At 48.1% G+C, this 21,874-nt stretch overlaps 1 protein-coding gene across 1 annotated transcript in view; it reads right to left on the reverse strand.

Moving 5' to 3' along the window:
* The window catches only part of LOC138259483 (cytochrome P450 2F2-like), an 883,779-nt gene that overhangs the window by 517,104 nt on the left and 344,801 nt on the right, over positions 1-21,874 (reverse strand). The window lies entirely within an intron of this gene.

Raw genomic sequence — 21,874 nt, forward strand, 5'->3', positions numbered from 1 at the left:
ATGAGGACAAGCAAGCATCAGTATCTGCATTGGGTGGAGTTTGTACAGATTTTTAAATTACACTGCAACAGCAACTAACACATACAGTCCAACACACATTACTCAACAATTACTTCCTCCTCATTTAGGTCTATTTCCAACCAGACATCACCAGCATCATGTACATGTCAGTGAGATGACGGCAATCCACTGGAAATCAAAAGAGCCAGAGCTGACAGGAACAAATACAACCCTCATCAACATTAGTGTCATCTCACTTGTGAGGATCACATGCCACTACAGGTTTGGATTTACTGTCTCCCTGGGCATAAGGTGGGCTAGGTATGCAATCCATCTCCACAACACCCCTGGTGATACATCAAGGGCTGACCACGCATTATGGAGTCAAGGTGGGGCCCACAATATAGTGGGGTTGCTAACCTGCTAGTTTGAGGTTTGGTTAATCTACGTTCATGTGTCCTGGTGTAAGACCTAGCCCGAACATACCTTACAAGGGGCCATGCCATTTCCCATTATGTGCCCACATGTACAACTGATGCAATGTTGGCAGAAGAAAGGTTGGACAAAGCCTGAGCTGCACATCACAGTTGTCAACACATTACAAAACTGAAGCCCCCTACCCTGTGCTATGTAGTCCTACATGTGTTAAACGGTACACACAAGGTGGCTGTATGGATGGCCTTAAGCCCACAGTGATTTTGGCACTGCATCGGGTGCTGCAACTGTATCCTGAAACGTGTTACATCATTAGTACATGCATGTCATACATCGTCAAAGTGCCTGCTACAAACACACAATTCACATCATATGCATATGATTTGTAACCTACATCAGTCACAATTCTCATGGTGGCAGGACCATGTTGTGAAAACTGCAGACATCTAGTGTGGGAGAATCATAAACTTTCCCCACAAACATCTGGAGTGGAGTTTTCCACAAATTGTGTACACTACTGACTGTTATGTGGCACATTATGGCTCCTTGCAGTCCTACAAACCCATGATATTTTAAGGTTACTGAGGCATCTGTGGTGTAATAATCCCCCTAGTGACTTCTGCATATAGAACCCACATCGGTACCATCATGTCAATAAGTGTATGCTATCTGTGGTACACAGTGCTGACAATGGTGCTGTGAGAAAGTGGTTCTCAAAAGGCATGCTATGTACATATACAGCTGCCCTGTGACCTATAATGGTAGACAACAATGAATAAGTGGTCAGCCAATACCATTCCTATTACACATAATTCCATGCCAGCACACATTGGCTCTTGAATTACATGCAAGCCATTCTCATTGCACAACATTTCAAAATACATGATGCTACCTTCCATCCTCCTATGATATCAGACCATTGGTCAGGCAAAAACGTCTGTCATTGCATTCCACACTTCTGACTAACTCACAGCATTCCTTGGATTTGCTCACAGGATGCACAATATGACACTTACTGCTATGCTTCGGGGTCTTGAAAATGCGTCACCTCTCCTTTGGTGTAGGGCACTGGTCCACCTGCAAAGCCAAGTTTCAGTAAATGGACAACATTGTGCAGTATAAACGTGTTAGGCTGAGTGAGGAAGTCATCCTAGTGGTAGATCATAGTAAATGACAAACATCTATGATCACTCAATCACACATACTTTCAGATAAGGTAGACCCATGCACCTACAAACCATCACTGTCCCTGACACACCTGTGGTGCTTCTCACTGCACCAGTTATACATGGCATTGTCATGAAGCTGTCTGTTAGCATGACACCTCCATTACCATAGGGGACTATGCTACTCAGATGGATTATGTTCATTCCATCTGAGGGACATGCAATGGTAGTTGTAGTGATAGGCCCATTGTGACACCCATAGCATTTTAGCCTGCATCAGATGTTGTATACATCTACATCATTGCCACAGCAAACTGACAAACTACTACCCTGGGGTTGTGTGGGTATTCCAAGGTGTTGAGGAATGGCATCCTTCAGTGAAGTAGGTAATATGTGTGTGCCATCTCAAGGCACAAATACATTCAAAATTGCTACAGGAGTGTACTCATGTGAATTTGATGTACCTACCTGCACATTGACTGGATGAAATCATGGATGTAGTACCAATAGTGTGTGGCCTGCCATTGTTGCCATTGTAAACCATTGTTAGTCTAGTGAGGGATAAGAATTTGGTCATAGAAATACAGTTCAACACGGACACACTTGCTCAATGGTCAAAGGATACATCTGGTGCTGCAGGTTATTGAATGGCGTGCCAGTGATGGAGCTGATGCAGGGCAGCCCCATACTGTCAGTGATAAGTGGCAGGCCTGTGGAACTGACTTAGCACTCAGCATCGTATATGCTGTCTGTGATACACTATGAACTGGAACATGGAACTGACAGTAGTTTGGACCATTTCATGATCAAGCACCCTTACATGGCCTTGGGTAATTAGACTAAGGGCCCAATAGTACTACAGTGGTGCAGCACCAGTTGCATCTGTATTGTCCTTGTGGCCCTCAGTGCACCCTGTACTCACTGCCATGTGTGTGTGCAGTCAGAAATAAGTCACAGCATGATGCAGGTATCGTCCAACATCATCTATTCAAGTGAACGTCAATCATGCACTCAGCAGGAGATGCAACAGATCATGCATTTATATGCCAACATTACACACCTTCTTTCAGCAGCCGTTTGAGTGCTTGAAAATGATAGATAGGGAAATATCTTCGGACTCAGTCGAAAATACTTTGGGATCCCAACAATGTTTGAGGACCCACTTTCATGCATGTTACGTTGTGCAGGCCTCATTTGTAGCTGCTCATTACCTAGATACACTATGCATGCATCACAACACTTTGAGATGGTTGTGCAGGGTAAATTATACATCTGTCCTGCATTTACTTGCTTGTTTTACAATTGAAATGCAGCCCTAACGTGTGGCATGGACTCTTCATACAGGTCACATACGACATGTCCACATCCATTGCATGCAGCACTCAAACTTAACAGCAACTGTCATGCACATGCAAATAAAATGAGATTGTATGGCAATGGGAGACTTACCAACTGTTCCACCAATCTCAATTCCCAAATGGTCCAGCAGATCCTGCTCCCTTAACATTAGATCTGCCCAGCGATGCTTAATTTGGTGGTTGTTCCTTCCTGTTGCAAAAATCCAGGTAAGGTGGCGGAGCACCTTGCCCCAACACAGCCTCCTTGCCTCCGTTTGGTAGCCAAGTATCACCCAGCCACCCAGTTGCAGCATCATGGGCAGGTAGTGTGCCACAAGCCAGATGAACCCCCCCAGCCCATCTGCAGACATCCTCCCTTTCCCTGACATTCCCAGTGGTGAATGGATTTCACCCCAAAAAAAGAAATGAATCTTAACCCTTAAACCTACCCCAACTGCCCAAGCTACCACAACTACTAAACTACCCCAGACAGACACCTAACAATACAGAAACAAAAACAGTATACTCACTATACAAAGTACAAGTTATGAGACAATTAATATATAAAGTAACACAGGACACAGCACAATGTACACTGCAAACACAGCAAACACTCCACAAATCCACCAGCACCAAAACCACACAACCTCACACAGTCACACAGAAACAGACTGAAAGTCAAAGTGAAACTAGACTCACTGTAGCATGTTTGCAGACAGGATGTCATGGTACATGACTTCATGGGCGTGTGCGTCCCATTTTTCATTCATGCATCTTTTTTTTTTTGCATGACACTTATGCATTGTATTTTCACACCATTGGCGGCTATGTGTCTATCAACTTTGTGTCTATCAGCTTTGGGGTATTGTATATGCGTTTGCATGAAAGCTTTTTCATGCATGACGACATTATGTGGATTTTTGCATTCTGCGTCTTAGGTCAACCCTTGACTTCACATGTTACATGGGGTGTGTAACAATGGTGTATATGTGGTATGGAAACATGTGGGTGAATGTCCAGTACTGTAATTATGGTAACAATGGTATGTTGGACCTATGGGTTAGTTTGTGAGTCTGTTGCATGCATTTACTCAATACCACATGCACATGTGCATGTGTAGCTACACTATGTCCACAGACATGTTGGCACAAGTGTGCTATGTGAGTATACATGTGTGCGTAAACTAATTTGGGTGTGGGCTACATTGTTATGTCTGAGATACATATGTACACATACCTACAACAACAAACACAGTGGGTGGCCTATGTTCAACACATGGTAATGCAGGTGACAACCATGAAAGTTTCTACACACAGTACTCAGTGGATGTAGACTGCATTGACATTACGTCAAACCTGCCAATTTGCCTATGTATGTGTGTTCACTCTGTGGTTTGTCAGTGGATTCCCCTTTATGTTGCTCTGCTACATGTGTCATGTGTGCCCCTATGCACCGTATTTGCAGGAGATGGCATGTACATATGAGTTATGGAAGATTGGTATCTGCTGTGTGTGTGTATGGACATGTGTTTTGTGATTTCTGTCACATACAACAACATTGATGTGTCCCTGGGATGTGAAACCTCCCATGAACATTACTATCTTCCTGCATGGACCTCTGTTTCCGTATGTCGGAACACATGTGTAGCTCATTTCTAACAGTCACTGACCTAGTGATACCTATGCCCTACTTTTGTGCTAGGTTGCCTTTTGCTCTCAGTTCTTACACATTTCAATGCCTGAGCCAATACAGTGGTAAATGTGTGCTGACATATGTGTGCATGCCATCAACTAGGCACCCATATTCGTCCACATCAGGTTAGTATTGACTGTCACAAACAATGGCACACCACTATGTCACAGTGCTGCAGTCTGGCTTGGCTGCCAGACCAACTCATCATCACAACAGTGTGAGTTTCTATAGCAATACAAACCCATGGTTGCATGTGAGGAGTTAAGTCAATGGAGCCCCAGTTTAATCACCCCTCTGTGCACATGCATCAGGCCCCTGACAATGTGATATGTTCATTTAGCTAGAGCAGTGGTGTGTGGGTTCATTGAACAGGGACCTAGTCTATTCATGTTTGCTACTTAGCAGTACTATGCACACACCCCAGCAGACAGACACATACACAATTGAGGTCATGCAGTCTAGGATCTCACATTTACCACTGCCGCACTTGATGTCACCTTTCTCCTCTCATGTACAACACTCGAGTCTTGCATATTTTGTACATGTGACATGTTTTGATGTCCTTAGCAATTCCCTTGGGCATCTTTTTGGGCTTGTATCTCTGTTGTGACTTCAACATTGGAAACGTGCCAGGGTACAGATGGTGCTATCTGTCACAGCCTCCTGTCATTGTGGCATGTGATGGGCAAATACCATAGTATGCAAGTGGCCAACATGATTGGGTGATATACTGACCTGGCCACCCTCTCTGTCCTTATGTGAACTTTTGACATGTAGACATTGATGTGTTGTACAGTCAGTGTTGGTCTATGTGTGTCTCTTCTCCATTTAGTCCTGCACTACTGGTGAGGCATGTATTGTCACCTACATTGCTCCCATTCTTTAGTCTGTTTGCACTTTGTGCACATCTCATACTGCAACATTGTATATACATACATGGACATAAGGCAATATGTGACTTGTGTTCATGGAAGATGTTTACATCTCCTTCTCCTGTCGACTTGATAAGTATGGTTCCATTGTCAGTATTTGGGAGCTGTCATGAGTTACACACACACATGACATCACTCCTGCCATACCACTAGTGTTGTCTCCATTTGACCTTCCATGTTGTATTTGCAATTATGTATGGGTGTCTGGAAGCAGTTCATCCTGTATGTTGATTGTACATGTGTTTGCATTTCTTCCAGCATGGCACAGCCTTGGTAACTCTTACAATGACTGACTGATATCGAGGTGTCACATCATCTCAGTGCCGGAGAATATATTGGCCAGTTGCAACATATATGGGTAGGCCTACTCCCACTCTTTTTGGTGTTGTGTCTCAGACATATTTCAACAATGCTGGACAGAGTAGCACATCCCACACCTGAATGCGATGTTGGAGGACACGACATGTATGGGGCTATTTGTTTATGTTGCTATCATGCACTTGTTCTGTCATATGGGTGACAATGGGTGGTGTGTATTGCTTTGTGCTGTGTGATGTCGTTATGCACAACATACTAGATATACATGTGGCACATGAAGCATTATTGATCCTGGCAAACCAGTTGCTACCTAGAACACACACCCACAAATCAGTCTGCACATGTTTGCCTAGATGTGGTCTAGCCATGTGTCAGGACAGCAGATTTTTGTGACAAGTGTACACCTTATATACATCATGGATTTTTGCTACTCTGCCTACATTTAACCCATTTGAATATGTGGTGGTGCATTGTCCCAAAATATCCATGGATGGCAACTGTGGGTCATGTGTGTGGATAGTGATTCTTTACCCATAGCTGCTTATGTAGTCAAGGCAACCCATTGCGCATTCCACAGTCAATGTGTGTGTGCCATATGTGAGGTACAGTCTACCATGTGCCAGGGTTGTACACATTGGCAGTGCCGGGACACAATCCCAGGGATACAGTGTACAGGTTCAGCATCGGACATAGGTTACAATCCCTGGGCATTTACTGAGGGACCACAGTTCACAATGATGTACCACCCTTGTCACACATGTACCTTGCAGGCAATGCTATTGTCACCATGAATTGTGACAGTGTTCTGTTCCTACATAACTTGATAGCTATAGGTTCACAGCAACTAGTTCATGTGTGCCCCCTTGCATTCATCCTGTTAAGCATGGTGTTGTTGTGGTGGATGGGCTAGGTATTGACACCTTGCCCACTTGACGGGACAACATATGTTGTGGTGCAAGGATCTAGATCTTCAGGATCACTGCTATTTGAGATGGTGGCAGTAGAGCCACTCATGTCACAAACGTTATTGCTACCATACTAGTCACCTTTGTGTTACCAACCTGCTCACTGAAGTTCGAGTCACATTCCTATGGTGCATGAAGTGGAGAATGAGTAGACTAAGGAGATTCAGGTGCAAAGCGATTTATTAGTGCTATTTACAAAGTGATGTTTAAAGTATTGTGGTTATGTGTAGAAGTTCTCCACAATGTGGAATCTCCAACAAACCCCTGCAGCAGTGTTAATGTGTTCCCCTCCACATTATCTGCTCCATCGTCATCCTCGTCCTCACTGGGTACATCATCCTGTTCATCCCAGGGGATATTTGTCCGGACACAAATGTTGTACAGGATTGCACATGCCAAGATGATCTTGCAAACAAGTGGTGGAGCATACAAGAGGCTTCCTCCTGTCAGGGCCAGTCACCAGAACCTGGATTTCAGGAGGCCAAATGTCCTCTCCAACACATTGCAGGTTTTTCTGTGTCCCTCATTGTAGGCCCACTGTTCCACAATTGTGGAATTGGCAAAAGAGCTCATCGCCCACAGCTAAATGCTGTATCCTTAGTCAGCTGCAAAGGATAGAGAGGAGATGTGTTGGTAAGTGTTGATTGTGGTTTGGAACATTCTGTGGCAGTTGTACTTTTCAGATGGAGTGGTGACACAGACTTGCGTGTGGTGTAGTGTATGTTCCTGTTCTTGTGAAATAGTTTATCTGGACTGTATTGGTGTACATGACAAACTTGGGTAGTGGCTCAAGGACCTAGGAAGTTTTTATGCTGTTTCCAAAAGTGATGGTCATGATTTAGGTATATGTGCTGTGTAGTACGTATTTGAAGCAGTGTTCTATTCTTACATGGCACATACCACTTACTAGCAGCACAAAGGTGTCAGATGTTGATACTGCATAGTTGCTCTACAAAGCCAGACTGTGCCATCCATATTACCATGTTGCACTATGCATGCTGTGTGACACTTAGCAGCATATGTATCAGCCCCTAGCGCCACCAGTCCATCACTTTTATTGACGCTCTGGTGGTGCTATGTCCTGCCCCTTATTTAAAAGGTGGCGTTATGCCACTTTTTGTAGGTTGACGCCATCTTGTAAATACGGAACCCTTCACATGCAGCCCTTTGCATGGAAGGGGCATGCAATGGGTGTTGCTGTGGATGTGCCACAGCAACATCCATTGCATTTTCTCTCTGCCTCAGATTTACGAGTTTCGTAAACCTGAGGCAACGCCAAAATCTAACCCCACCACAGGGGTGGAGTTAGCAATGAGCAATGTGGAGGAATACTTTTATTCCTCCTCGTTTTTTGCTGCAGTACACATAGAAAGAACAAAATGCCAGACATGGTAGTTTATGTGTGGAAAGGTATCCATTCCCGCACATAAACAATAACAGCTCTCGACTCAGACATCCTTGCACAATGGTGCAAGGATGCCTGCGTTGGTACTGGTAGGTAATTTTCGCATCAGCGCAGCAGACAACACAGGGGTGTTCTGTATTCAATTAAATACGGTGCATCCATGCGTTGTGTAACTGATGGAGCGTGGTGCTGCCAATTTTGGCGAGGCATCACACTCCGTCATTTTCCATTAATTATGGGCCCTAGTGACCCTTTGTGGCAGATGAAGGTTGTGCCAGACATCAAGTGTACGGGAGTATGTGTCCCACATTGGTAGGACGATGTAATTTGTTGTAGAAGTATCTCCTAGCTTCTATTATATGATTTCTGACAGACACTTTCTACACATGCACAATGCAGGCTTTGAGAGGGGCCACATGGGTCCCTTAGTACGGATCATAGAAGGTCAGGTATCTCCACTATACACCTAACGTATCCTTCTATGTCATCCATGAATGTTGGTGTTTTTTCACAGACACAACACCATGGTGGACCATTTCTGGGAGTTGGAACAGACATGGTGTTCTTAGGGGGCACTAGGGGCGCATGTGAGTTGGCACTGGAGTAAGCATTTCTCAAGGCACTGGAGTAACCATTTCTCATGATTCATCCCCATTGTCTTCAATGGCAAATATTTTTGTATACGTATGTGTGGGACACAATGCAGCAGACAGGTGTATGTGCACACTACAGGTATGTCAGGTATGTGTACCTGATGCATACTTGGTTATGGAACCACTTGGGTGGCATTGAATTTAGGTTCTGCCCAAGGCTTGCACACCATGGTTTTGTGGGACTGTGCCTATGTGTGACTTCCTCAACATGACCAGAGCCTATGCCATTGACATGCCTGTGCGGTTCTTTCTTTGGTGTAATGTGTGTGTGTGTGATATGTATTTAGTTGTCAACCTGTGGACACTTGTAGTGGTTTGTGAGCAGCTTCTGTATGCAAAGGAGACATGGCTCCACCTACCCACACGTGCTTTGCCAGTCAGGGAGTTGCTGTGTGGTGTAGCTTTGAGAGTATGTGTGTGTGACATGCAATGTGTGCAGTGTAGTGTGGCATGTGGCTTATTTGTCATTGCATGTACATCTCCGTGAACCTGCCCATGTGTATTTTTTGTTGTGTTTGTCCTTGATGTTTGGTGTGTTGTGTGGTATGATTGGTATGGTGGCTTACCTATGAGTAGCCCATTGCCATATGGACCATCCTGGAACCACTGGTTGATGGTGCAATGGCGAAAGATGTATGCGTCATGGACGCTGCTGGGATATTTCACCAGGATGTTGGTGAAGAGCCCATGGGGTCCACGATGGCCTGCACATTGATGGAATGTGTGTGCTGGCGGTTCCTATGGAGGTGTTCTGTTGCTGAAGGTGACACCAGTTGGGCATGAGTAAGTCTATTGCACCCAGCACATGTTGAAAGCCAGCAATCCGATAGAATCCTTGCTTTGTCTCGCGCTGCAACTGCTGTGTGTTTGGGAAGCAGATATGTTGGGACGTGAGGTAGACGGAGATGGTTGACTGGGAGATACCACCCACTAGAGCACTCGTTGTCTGCAATGATCCAGACTCCATCATGTGGAGGACAGCAAGGAGTTTTGTAATGGGTGGAATATTATGAGAAGTTTGCAGCCTTGCAATGATGTGTGTCGCTATCAGGTGCAGCAGGCATAAGATGGACTCCCGGTTGAGTCTGTACATCCGGACCACATCTTGTTTCCTCATTCCAAAGATGGTAATTCGCTGTCTAAAGATTCTCTCCCTCCTTCTGCACGGACTTTGTGGCTGTTATGGTGGGGTTTGAGGTTGCTGCGGTGGTGTTTGGATCTGCTGTTTTCGCAGACATCTGTCTTGTGTGCCAAGCTGGAGCAGCAGCACTTCCATGTTGTCTTGGTAGTTTCCAAGGCTCCTTCTGTGTTTTTTTTCCTTGAGTGGTGGTGTGTGTGCCTATTTTGAGTGTCTGGTCTGACCAGGCATTATTGTTGGCGCTAAATGGACTTTGTGCCATTTTTGAGTCCGCTTCCTTCGTTAGCCTTGTTTTTGTGTTTGAGATAAACATATGCCCTAGAAGGTTAGCGTTGTGTTTAGGAAGGGAAGGCCTACCGTGCATCTCATTGACACAAGGTGGTTTTGCGCATCCTAAACATGGCGCTAACTCCAATATTTTGAGGCTAAACGGGTCTAATCTCAAAAAGTAAATATGGGGTTAGCTATGTGCTGCTTTAGTGTCAACTTTGAGTTTTCACGTCTCTTTGAGAGAGAACTATTGTGGCAAGGAGAGTATTGTCTTTTTTATTTAAAAAAATAAATCGAATTTCATGATTTCTTTTTGAAAATAAAAAATAAAACTGTTTGGTACAGGGCTCCATCATGTTGACAGAGACCTGCTCCCAACAGCGAAATGCACTGACATGAACCGCTGTGAAGAAGGTTGTAGGCAATGCTTTTAAATGGCTCCTGGCTTGGGGGTCAGTTATAAATCAGACGGGCGGTCCCTCCATCAAAGCAACGGTGTAATGCACTCTGTCGCCCTGGCAGAACAACAGGCTATCCACCAGGAATTAAATCACCCCTTTAGTCTTAGCGGGATAAGGCAGTAGGCTGTGGCCAAAGACGGCTCCAGGACGTCAGGTAGCCATTGGGTGAGGACTCAGTAAAGCCACTTACTTTTGCAGGAAAGCTTAGAGCAGGAGAAATTTTAATTTCACTTCCAGAGAAAGTCCCCTGCCAGCCAGATCCTTTTTGCATCTTTACCTGGTGAAAATTTCAACCTTCTGATTTAGACACTTTGGTGAAATTCAGATTCTTCCTGCAGGGCAAGACTGCAGGTAATAGCTGAAGAGGGCTCCACAAGGTCAGACACCTTCTCCGTGAAGTCCCTCTGAGTCAGATTTGCTGCAGGAGATGAAAACATAGCAGGAGCAAACTGAATCTTTGGCTCTACAGTGATGCACCTTCACCGGATTGGCTTTGCAGGTTGGTCCTGGTACCCCATCAGTTCTCAGAGAAAAAAGTTGACAAAACGTTTTTGAGTTCCAGATTTCAGAAAATTCTGGGAATGATCCAAGAGCCCGGGACCTTGAAGACAGCACTTATCCCCCAAGACTCACTCCAGCAGAGGCACGCTGAAGGGTTGTGGGGAGGTTCAGTTTGAAATGGTTTTCTGGGACTGTAGGGAAAGGCCTCTTGGAGATTATTGAGTCCCTGTAGCCCAAACAGAAGGTCAGTCTTATGGCCCTTGAAGGCCACTTCTTTGCCCTGGGAAAAAAAGGGAGAACAGGAGAAGTCTTCAAGATTCTCCTCAGGTCACAGAGAGCAGGTCCACTCATCCTCTGTTCTTCCACAGGTCCAGAAGTGATCTGAGGAGGATACTGGGTACTGTGGATGCCACATGTGTGTCTAGTGCCAGCCTGTGAAACTCCAGGCCTCTCCCTAGCCAATGGGGTGAAAGCTCCCCGGGGTGACCCTGTCCACTTTTGCAGCACTTCCTGTGTGTTTTACTATAAACTATCACAAAGTGACCTTCACTACCTAAAACGTACATGACAGAACCTTCCTTCCTCTGTGCTAGAGGTGGCTATGATAATAGCCAAATCATCTCTTGTGGTCACTGTAGGAGGCTGGCCTGGCTTATAGTGGGTACCTTGTGGTACTTACACCCTGTGCCAGGTCCAGTTATCCCTTATTAGTAGAATAGAGGTGTTTCTAGCAGCTTAGGCTGATAGAAGGTAGCTATGGCAAAGCTTAGGCTTAACTAGGAGACATGCAAAGCTCCTACTATACCACTTATATCATATAGCACAATATCATAAGAAAACACAATACTCAGAGTTACTAAAAATAAAGGTACTTTATTTTTATGACAATATGCCACAAGTATCTCAGTGAGTACCCTCAGTTAGAAGGTAAGTAATATCACAAGTTATATGTACACAAACCCAAAACAGGTAAGTAATAGTAAGAAAAGTAATGCAAACAGTGTGGAATTACAATAGGATGCAATAGGTGAACATAGGTCTAGGGGCAACACAAACCATATACTCCAAAAGTGGAATGCGAATCACGAATGGACCCCAGACCTATGGGAGCTTGTAGAGGGTCACCGGGACTGTAAGAAAACAGTCAGGGTGTCAAAGATACCCCACCCCAAGACCCTGAAAAGTAGGAGTAAAGTACACGTACTACACCAAAAGGACATAATAGTCGTGATAGGGGGATTCTGCAAGAACCACAAACACCAGCAAAGCACTGAAGATGGATTACTGGACCTGAGGACCTGCAAGGCAAGGGTACCAAGTCCAAGAGTCGCGATAGTGTCCAGGGGGGCAGGAGCCCAGGAAAAACCGGATGAAGGTGCAAGGAAGCTGCCTCTGGAGGGAAGAAGCTTAGGATTCTGTAACAACGAAGAAGAGCTAGGAACTTCTCCTTTGATGGAAGATGTCCCACGGCGTGCTGAAGGTTGCAGAAGTGTTCCCATGCAGAAATACCGCGAACAAGCCTTGCTAGCTGCAAGGGTCGCGGTAGAGGTTTTTGGGTGCTGCTGGGGACCAGGAAGGACAAGGATGTCGCCCCTTGGAGGAGGAGACAGAGGGGGCGCTCAGCAACTCAGAGAGCCCACACAGAAGCAGGAAGCACCCCCAGAAGTACCAGAACAGGCACATAGAAGATTTGTGAATTAGAGCTCACTCATAATCACAAAGGGGGGTCCCACGATGCCAGAGGCCAACTCAGATGGCTGAGCACTGCAGGACGGAGTGCTGGGGAGCCAGGCTAGGCTGTGCACAAAGGAAATCCTGGAAGAGTGCAAAGGAGCCGGAGCAGCTGCAAATCACACAGTACACAGGTCTGCAGTCTAGTGTAGGGAGGCAAGGACTTACCTCCAGAAACGTGGACTGAAGGATCACTGGACTGTGGGAGTCACTTGGATACAGTTCCTGTGTTCCAGGGACCAGGCTCGTCAGGACGAGAGGGGACCCACAGGACCGGTGATGCAATCTTTTGGTGCCTGCGTTAGCAGGGGGAAGATTCCGTCGACCCACGGGAGATTTCTTCTTGGCTTCCAGTGCAGGGTGAAGGCAGGTGACCCCCAGAGCATGCACCACCAGGAAACAGTCGAGAAAGCCGGCAGGATGATGCGCTACAATGTTGCTGGTAGTCGTCTTGCTACTTTGTTGCAGTTTTGCAGGCGTCCAGTAGCAGTCAGCGGTCGATCCTTGGCAGAAGTCGAAGAGGGAAGTGCAGAGGAACTCTGGTGAGCTCTTGCATTCATTATCTGAAGAATTCCCCAGAGGAGAGACCCTAAATAGCCAGAAAAGAAGGTTTGGCTACCAAGAAAGGAGGATTGGCTACCAAGAGAGGTAAGACCCTATCAGAGGGGATCTCTGATATCACCTGCTGGCACTGGCCACTCAGAGCAGTCCAGTGTGCCCCCGCCACCTCTGAATCCAAGATTGCAGAGGTCTGGGACACACTGGAGCAGCTCTGGGCACCTCCCCTGGGAGGTACTGGTCAGGGGAGTGGTCACTCCCCTTTCCTTTGTCCAGTTTCGCACCAGAGCAGGGCTGGGGGATCCCTGAACTGGTGTAGACTGGCTTATGCAGAGATGGGCACCATCTGTGCCCTTCAAAGCATTTCCAGAGGCTGGGGGAGGCTACTCCTCCCCAGCCCTCACACCTATTTCCAAAGGGAGATGGTGTTACACCCTCTCTCAGAGGAAGTCCTTTGTTCTGCCTTCCTGGGCCAGGGCTGCCTGGACCCCAGGAGGGCAGAAACCTGTCTGAGGGGTTGGCAGCAGCTGCAGTGGAGACCCCGGAAAGGCGGTTTGGTAGTACCCAGGTTCTGTGCTAGAGACCCGGGGGATCATGGAATTGTCTCCCCAATGCCAGAATGGCATTGGGGTGACAATTCCATGATCGTAGACATGTTACATGGCCATGTTCGGTGTTACCATTGTGACGCTGTACATAGGTAGTGACCTATGTAAAGTGCAAACGTGTAATGGTGTCCCCGCACTCACAAAGTCCGGGGGATTCGCCCTGAACGATGTGGGGGCACCTTGGCTAGTGCCAGGGTGCCCACACACTAAGTAACTTTGCACCCAACCTTCACCAGGTGAAGGTTAGACATATAGGTGATTTATAAGTTACTTAAGTGCAGTGGTAAATGGCTGTGAAATAACGTGGACGTTATTTCACTCAGGCTGCACTGACAGGCCTGTGTAAGAATTGTCAGATCTCCCTATGGGTGGCAAAAGAAATGCTGCAGCCCATAGGGATCTCCTGGAACCCCAATACCCTGAGTACCTCAGTCCCATATACTAGGGAATTATATGGGTGTACCAGTATGCCAATGTGAATTGGTAAAATTAGTCACTAGCCTGTTAGTGACAAATTTGGAAAGCAGAGAGAGCATAACCACTGAGGTTCTGGTTAGCAGAGCCTCAATGAGACAGTTAGGCATCACACAGGGAACACATGCAGGGCACATACTTATGAGCACTGGGGCCCTGCCTGGCAGGGTCCCAGTGACACATAGATTAAAACAACATATATACAGTGAAATATGAGGGTAACATGCCAGGCAAGATGGTACTTTCCTACAGGATCCCAGTGACACAGGCAAAACATACTGGCAAACAGGTAGAAATTGGGGCTAACATGCCAAGAAAGATGGTACTTTCCTACACAACCCTCCCCCCACAAACAAGGGACAATATGGCTGACCTTGCCCAGATGAGTCTTCATTGTCTAATTGGAAATATCTGGAGAGTCCATCTGCATTGAACTGGGTACTCTCTGGTCTATGTTTCACTGTAAAGTGGATGCCTTTCTCCACTGGTTCTGGAGGGGGCTTTGTGCCCAGAGTGCTTCATCCTGCCAAGAACTGGGGTAGTGGATGCCTTTCTCCACTGGTTCTGGAGGGGGCTTTGTGCCCAGAGTGCTTCATCCTGCCAAGGACTGGGGTAGTGGATGCTTTTCACCACTGGTTCTGGAGGGGGCTTGGTGCCCAGAGTGCTGCACATGCAGTGTGGCAGGTCCCATTCCCTCACCTGTGTGTGTGTGCCACGAGATTGCCAGGAAACAGGTAGCATGATACTCCATGGAGTCAGATACACACTCCACCCTGCTGTGACTTTGCCTGCCACCTGCTGGTACTAACAGTGCTGGGTGTGGTGCCTCATGTATGCTGTGCAGGGTCTAGGACGTCTCCTGCAGCCTCGGACAGCTGTCCACTGGGAATGTTTGCCATGTCGGCTGTGGTGGTACTGTCTGTGCACGTCGTGGGGCTGGTGGCAGTGGTTGCGGCGGTGTCTGTGGTAGAGATGCTGCCAGTGGTGCATGTGTCAGCAACTGTGGAGGGAGACAGCAGGACGTCTCCTGCAGCCTCGGACAGCTGTCCACTGGGGATGATGCTGGGGACTGTTGCTGTGGCAGCAGACATGCAGGTGGCGGTGCAGGTGGCGGTGTGCACCGCCGTACAGGTTGCTGTTTTGATTGCCAGAAGGGGTGACACTAGTCCCTCAGTGGGAGGCTCTGTGCCCTGTGCTGACTTCCCCTTAGCCTTGTGTCCCTTCCCCACCTTGGATGTCGCTGCTGGGCCCTTGGCACTGTCCCCTTTTGGCTTGGAGGAAGCCTTGCTGGGTGGTTGGTGTGGCTTTTCCGTACAGCATGTGAGCCCCTTCTTCAACTTGGCAGGTGGCGTATTGGAGTGATCCTTGGCCTAGCTAGGTGGCACACTGGCAGCCCTGATGGGTGCTGCCCGCCATGTTACAGGACTTGCTGAGACCACAGTGCTGGAGGATTTGGTGGCTGAGGTGATGGCCTGGGACCTGGACATCCTGGCCCTAGGGGAAGGACGGGGGAGGGGAGGGAGGTGTAGGGAAGAGGTCAATGTTAGCCAGGAAAAGTTTTTTAGACACACTAAAGTGAAGGACGGGAAGATGGAGGGGGTTTGGGAGTGGAGGAAGAGGTAGTGGTTGTAGGAGGTGTACGTCTGCTGAATTTGGGTGAAGGTGCACGTGCCGGAGGCTATTTTGAGGTGGATGGCTGTTGGGTGGGTGTGTGCCTGCGTTTGTGTAGTTTGGGAGGAGGGCTCACGGACACACTGGGAGATGTCACAGGGGTTGTGTGCATGGTAGTGGGGGTGGTGAGTGCACATGAGCGGTGTGTGGTGATGGGTGTGCTGGTGATGGAGGTAGTGGCTGAGGATGTAGTGTGTGCAGGTGTGAGTGGAGATGAGAAAGGGAGGGAGGAGGAGAACATGGAGTGGGGGACACAGTGGAGACAGTGGATGTTGGTGTGTCTGCATGGGGCTTGTGTGAGTGCCCTTGGGATGTGTGGTGCTAATGTTTGCCATGTCCATTCTTGAGTGTTTATGAGTGTGCATGCTGGTCTGATGGTGTGCTTGGGATAGGCTGAGGTACAGGGGATTGGGTCTGGGTAGTGGAAGTTGGAGGGGCGAGGCTGGACACAGGGACAATGGCTGCCATCAGTGCCGAGGCCAGAGCCTGAAATGCTCTCTGTTGGGCTGTCACACCAGAATGAATGCCCTCCAGGTATGCATTTGTTTGCTGCAAATGCCTCTCGACACCCTAGATGGCATTGAAAACGGTTGATTGCCCAACAGTGGGTGATCTCAGGTGGTCAATAGCCTCCTCCCTGAGGGCAGCAGGACTGACTGGGGCAGTGTCTGAGGTGCCTGGGGCGAAAGAGATGCCCACCATCCTGGGTGAGCTGGCACGGGAAACTCGATGAGGGGCTGCTGGGAGGGTGTGCTGGTAGGGGGGTGGCGGCTGTACCTGTTGTTGCGGGGGGCACAGAGGTGCCCACCACCGCAAGGGAGCTCCCATCAGAGAAGGAGTCGCTTTCGCTGGTGTCTGCTCCTGTCCCCGTCGTGGCACTCCCCTCCGTCCCACTGGTGCCTTCAGACTCTGTAAATTCACCCTTCTCGGCCATGTGGTTTGCAGCTCTCTCCTCATCCAGGGCCAATGCTCCTCCGCCAGATGATGCTAATGTACACAAGGACAGGGTGACAAAACAAAAAGGGGGGGAAAGACAGAAGAGACACATGGTCAATGGCTGCAACACCAATACCGTTGGTGGACACAACACACAGGGAGCAGCCCTATGCACTAGACCATGCACTAACAGTGCAGGGGAAAAGCACATGCCCATGGGGGACTCTGCCTAGACCCATTTCATGCACAGCTGGAACCCACAGGAGCCTGACTAGGTGTAGAGGGCCACTACCACCTTTGGGGTTGTAGTGGCACTGAGCCTACAAAACAATGGATCTACCTTGGTGCTTCTGCCCTGGCCTAGGTGAACCCACAGCCTACTTCCCCCAGCCAGACACCCCGTAAAGCATGCAGAGTCAGCTGACTGAGACTGTACTCACCCCCTTGTGCCTGCTGTGATGCCCTCAAGCACCCATCCAACTCAGGATATGCCACCGCCAGGATCCGGTACATCAGGGGGGTCATGGTGCGATGGGCACCCCTTCCACGTTGGGAGGCCATCCCCAGCTGGGCCTCCGCCGTCTTCTTGCTCCAGCGGCGCAGGTCCTCCCATCTTTTGTGGCAGTGGGTGCTCCGTCTATGGTAGAACCCCAGGGTCTGCACTTCCTTGGCGATGGCACGCCAAATACCCTTCTTCTGGTGGGCGCTGACCTAGAGGAAAAGTGAAGTAAGAATGGATGTTACTCCCCCGTCCGGTTCTTCTTACTCATTGGCCACCAACCTCCCACCCTGGCCCAGAAAAACATACACTCACCATCCTCACATGTTGGCCTGTGCCCCTCCCCGTCTCTTCCATCCACGACACTCCATACACTCATGTGCCATCCACCATGCACACAGTTTACTCACTTATTTGTCTAGAGGACTGTAGAGTAGCATGTAGTGGGGGAGGTCCCCATTCACCAGTTTATCCAACTCCTCCGCAGTGAAGTTAGGGGCCCTTTCCCCAGACGCTGTAACTATTGTTGCTTCCAGACACAGGTCACAGCAGCACTTGCAGTGTAGGTCCTCTCCTGTTGAAGGTCAGGTATCAAATGAGTGAACAGATAGAAAATGGAGGTCACGTCTGCGGCGGTGCGTACCGTCACCGCCGGCGTACATCGTCATTGGCTCCTAGAACCCATAGGGCCCAATGATAACCAATGCTGAATTGCGCAGCGGTCTTTGACCGCCTACCGCAACGCTGCACAATGCCAGCGCAGTTACCTCATTTTCCCTTGTCCCTCCTTACAAGTCAGGCAGCCGCCATTTCAGGGGGCCACATGGCAGGACAACTAACTGGGTCACAGCACTTTTGGAGTGAGTGTCTGTATTGTGGTGGATTACGAGATGTGGGTCGTAATACCTGTAGCGGATTTCCGCCACGGTATGTTGGTGGCCTTAAGCATGGCGGTAAGTGGGATTTACCACCAGGGTTGTAATGAGGGCCATAGTTCTTAATGAATCTCATGTAATACCCAGTGAGACCTAAGAAGGCTCTGACCTGGGTCTGAGTAGTAGGAGGAGCCCAGTCCATAATTGTCTGGATCTTCCCTTGTAGTGGTTCAATCTGTTCTCCACCTGGACCAGATAAACCACATTCCCCTATCCTATCTAGCACTTTGAGCCTTGGTATTGAGGCCTGCCTTTTGCAGGGACTCCAAAACTTTCCATAGGTGGACCAGGTGGTCATCCCAAGTGGAGCTAAATACAGCAATGTCATCTAAGTATGCTGCACTGAAAGCTTCCAAACCTTGGAGGACTGTATTCACCAGTGTAGGAGGCTGGCCTGGTTTGTAGTGGGTATCTTGGGTACTTACACCTTATACCAGGTCCAGTAATCCCTTATTAGTGAAATGTAGTAGTGTTCTAGCAGCTTATGAAGATAGAGGTAGCTACAGTAGAGCAGCTTAGGCTGAACTAGGAAACATGCAAAGCTCCTGCAATACCACTAATAGTTACACAGTACCTATACACAAGTAAAGACAATACTCAGTGTTTCCAAAAATAAAGGTAGTTTACTTGGTGACACAAGGCCAAAAAATATCTTAGAGGTAATACTCCTTCTGGAGGTAAGTATTATACACAATATATACACTACACACCAAAATAAGGTAAGTAATTAGACATGGGATAGTGCAAACAATAGGAAATGCTATAGAATGCAATAGCAGAAAATAGGTCTAGGGGCAACACAAACCATACACTAGGAAAATAGTATATGAATCACAAATTCCCTCCTAGACAAGTGTAGTGTGCAGAGAATTGCAGGGAGAGTAAAAATACAGTAATGGTAAGTAAATTACCCCACCCCAGAGCCCAGAAAAGCAAGAGTAAAGTACTGCAAGTTTCCTTAGGACACACTGCAAGTCTTGATTAGAGTTATTGCAAGAACCAAGCAAGACTGCAATCGGCAAATGGTAGATTCCTGGACCTGAAGACCTGCAAAGGAAGGAGACCAAGTCCAGAAGTCGAAAGAAGTTCCAGGAAGGACAGGAGCCCCTGCCAACCCATTAGAGGTTGCAAAAGTCCCCGGTTGGACAACAACTGTAGAAATGCACCCAAAGAAGATGTCAGCTGATTCCTGAGTGATGCACTGGATGGCCCACTGTAGGAGGCTGGACTGGCTTGTAGTGAGTACCAAGGGGTACTTACACCTTGCACCAGGCCCAGTTATCCCTTATTAGTGTATAGGGTGTCTAGCAGCTTAGGCTGTTAGATAATGGTAGCTTAGCAGAGCAGCTCAGGCTGAACTAGGAGACGTGTGAAGCTACTACAGTACCACTTAGTGTCATATGCACAATATCATAAGAAAACACAATACACAGTTATACTAAAAATAAAGGTACTTTATTTTTATGACAATATGCCAAAGTATCTCAGAGTGTACCCTCAGTGAGAGGATAGGAAATATACACAAGATATATATACACACAATAGCAAAAAATATGCAGTATAGTCTTAGAAAACAGTGCAAACAATGTATAGTTACAATAGGATGCAATGGAGACACATAGGGATAGGGGCAACACAAACCATATACTCCAGAAGTGGAATGCGAACCACGAATGGACCCCAAACCTATGTGACCTTGTAGAGGGTCGCTGGGACTATTAGAAAATAGTGAGAGTTAGAAAAATAACCCTCCCCAAGACCCTGAAAAGTGAGTGCAAAGTGCACTAAAGTTCCCCTAAGGACAAAGAAGTCGTTTTAGAGGAATAATGCAGGAAAGACACAAACCAACAATGCAACAACTGTGGATTTCCAATCTAGGGTACCTGTGGAACAAGGGGACCAAGTCCAAAAGTCACAAGCAAGTCGGAGATGGGCAGATGCCCAGGAAATGCCAGCTGCGGGTGCAAAGAAGCTTCTACTGGACAGAAGAAGCTGAGGTTTCTGCAGGAACGAAAAGGGCTAGAGACTTCCCCTTTGGTGGACGGATCCCTCTCGCCGTGGAGAGTCGTGCAGAAGTGCGTTCCTGCCGAAAGAACGCGAACAAGCCTTGCTAGCTGCAAATCGTGCGTTAGCGTTTTTGGACGCTGCTGTGGCCCTGGAGGGGTCCAAGAGGTCGCAAATTAGACCAGGAGAGAGAGGGGACGTCGAGCAAGACAAAGAGCTCTCTTAGCAGCAGGTAGCACCCGGAGAAGTGCCAGAAACAGGCACTATGAGGATGCGTGAAATGGTGCTCACCCGAAGTCGCACAAAGAAGTCCCACGTCGCCGGAGAACAACTTAGGAGGTCGTGCAATGCAGGTTAGAGTGCCGTGGACCCAGGCTGGACTGTGCACAAAGGATTTCCGCCGGAAGTGCACGGAGGCCGGAGTAGCTGCAAAAGTCGCGGTTCCCAGCAATGCAGCCCAGCGAGGTGAGGCAAGGACTTACCTCCACCAAACTTGGACTGAAGAGTCACTGGACTGTGGGGGTCACTTGGACAGAGTTGCTGGATTCGAGGGACCTCGCTCGTCGTGCTGAGAGGAGACCCAAGGGACCGGTAATGCAGCTTTTTGGTGCCTGCGGTTGCAGGGGGAAGATTCCGTCGACCCACTGGAGATTTCTTCGGAGTTTCTGGTGCAGAGAGGAGGCAGACTACCCCCACAGCATGCACAGACAGGAAAACAGTCGAGAAGGCGGCAGGATCAGCGTTACAGAGTTGCAGTAGTCGTCTTAGCTACTTTGTTGCAGGTTTGCAGGCTTCCAGCGCGGTCAGCAGTCAATTCCTTGGCAGAAGGTGAAGAGAGAGATGCAGAGGAACTCGGCTGAGCTCTTGCATTCGTTATCTAAAGTTTCCCCAGAGACAGAGACCCTAAATAGCCAGAAAAGAGGGTTTGGCTACCTAGGAGAGAGGATAGGCTACTAACACCTGAAGGAGCCTATCAGCAGGAGTCTCTGATGTCACCTGGTGGCACTGGCCACTCAGAGCAGTCCAGTGTGCCAGCAGCACCTCTGTTTCCAAGATGGCAGAGGTCTGGAGCACACTGGAGGAGCTCTGGACACCTCCCAGGGGAGGTGCAGGTCAGGGGAGTGGTCACTCCCCTTTCCTTTGTCCAGTTTCGCGCCAGAGCAGGGCTAAGGGGTCCCCTGAACC

Source organism: Pleurodeles waltl, chromosome 9, assembly GCF_031143425.1.
Source record: "Pleurodeles waltl isolate 20211129_DDA chromosome 9, aPleWal1.hap1.20221129, whole genome shotgun sequence".
Classification (NCBI taxonomy): Eukaryota; Metazoa; Chordata; class Amphibia; order Caudata; family Salamandridae; genus Pleurodeles; species Pleurodeles waltl.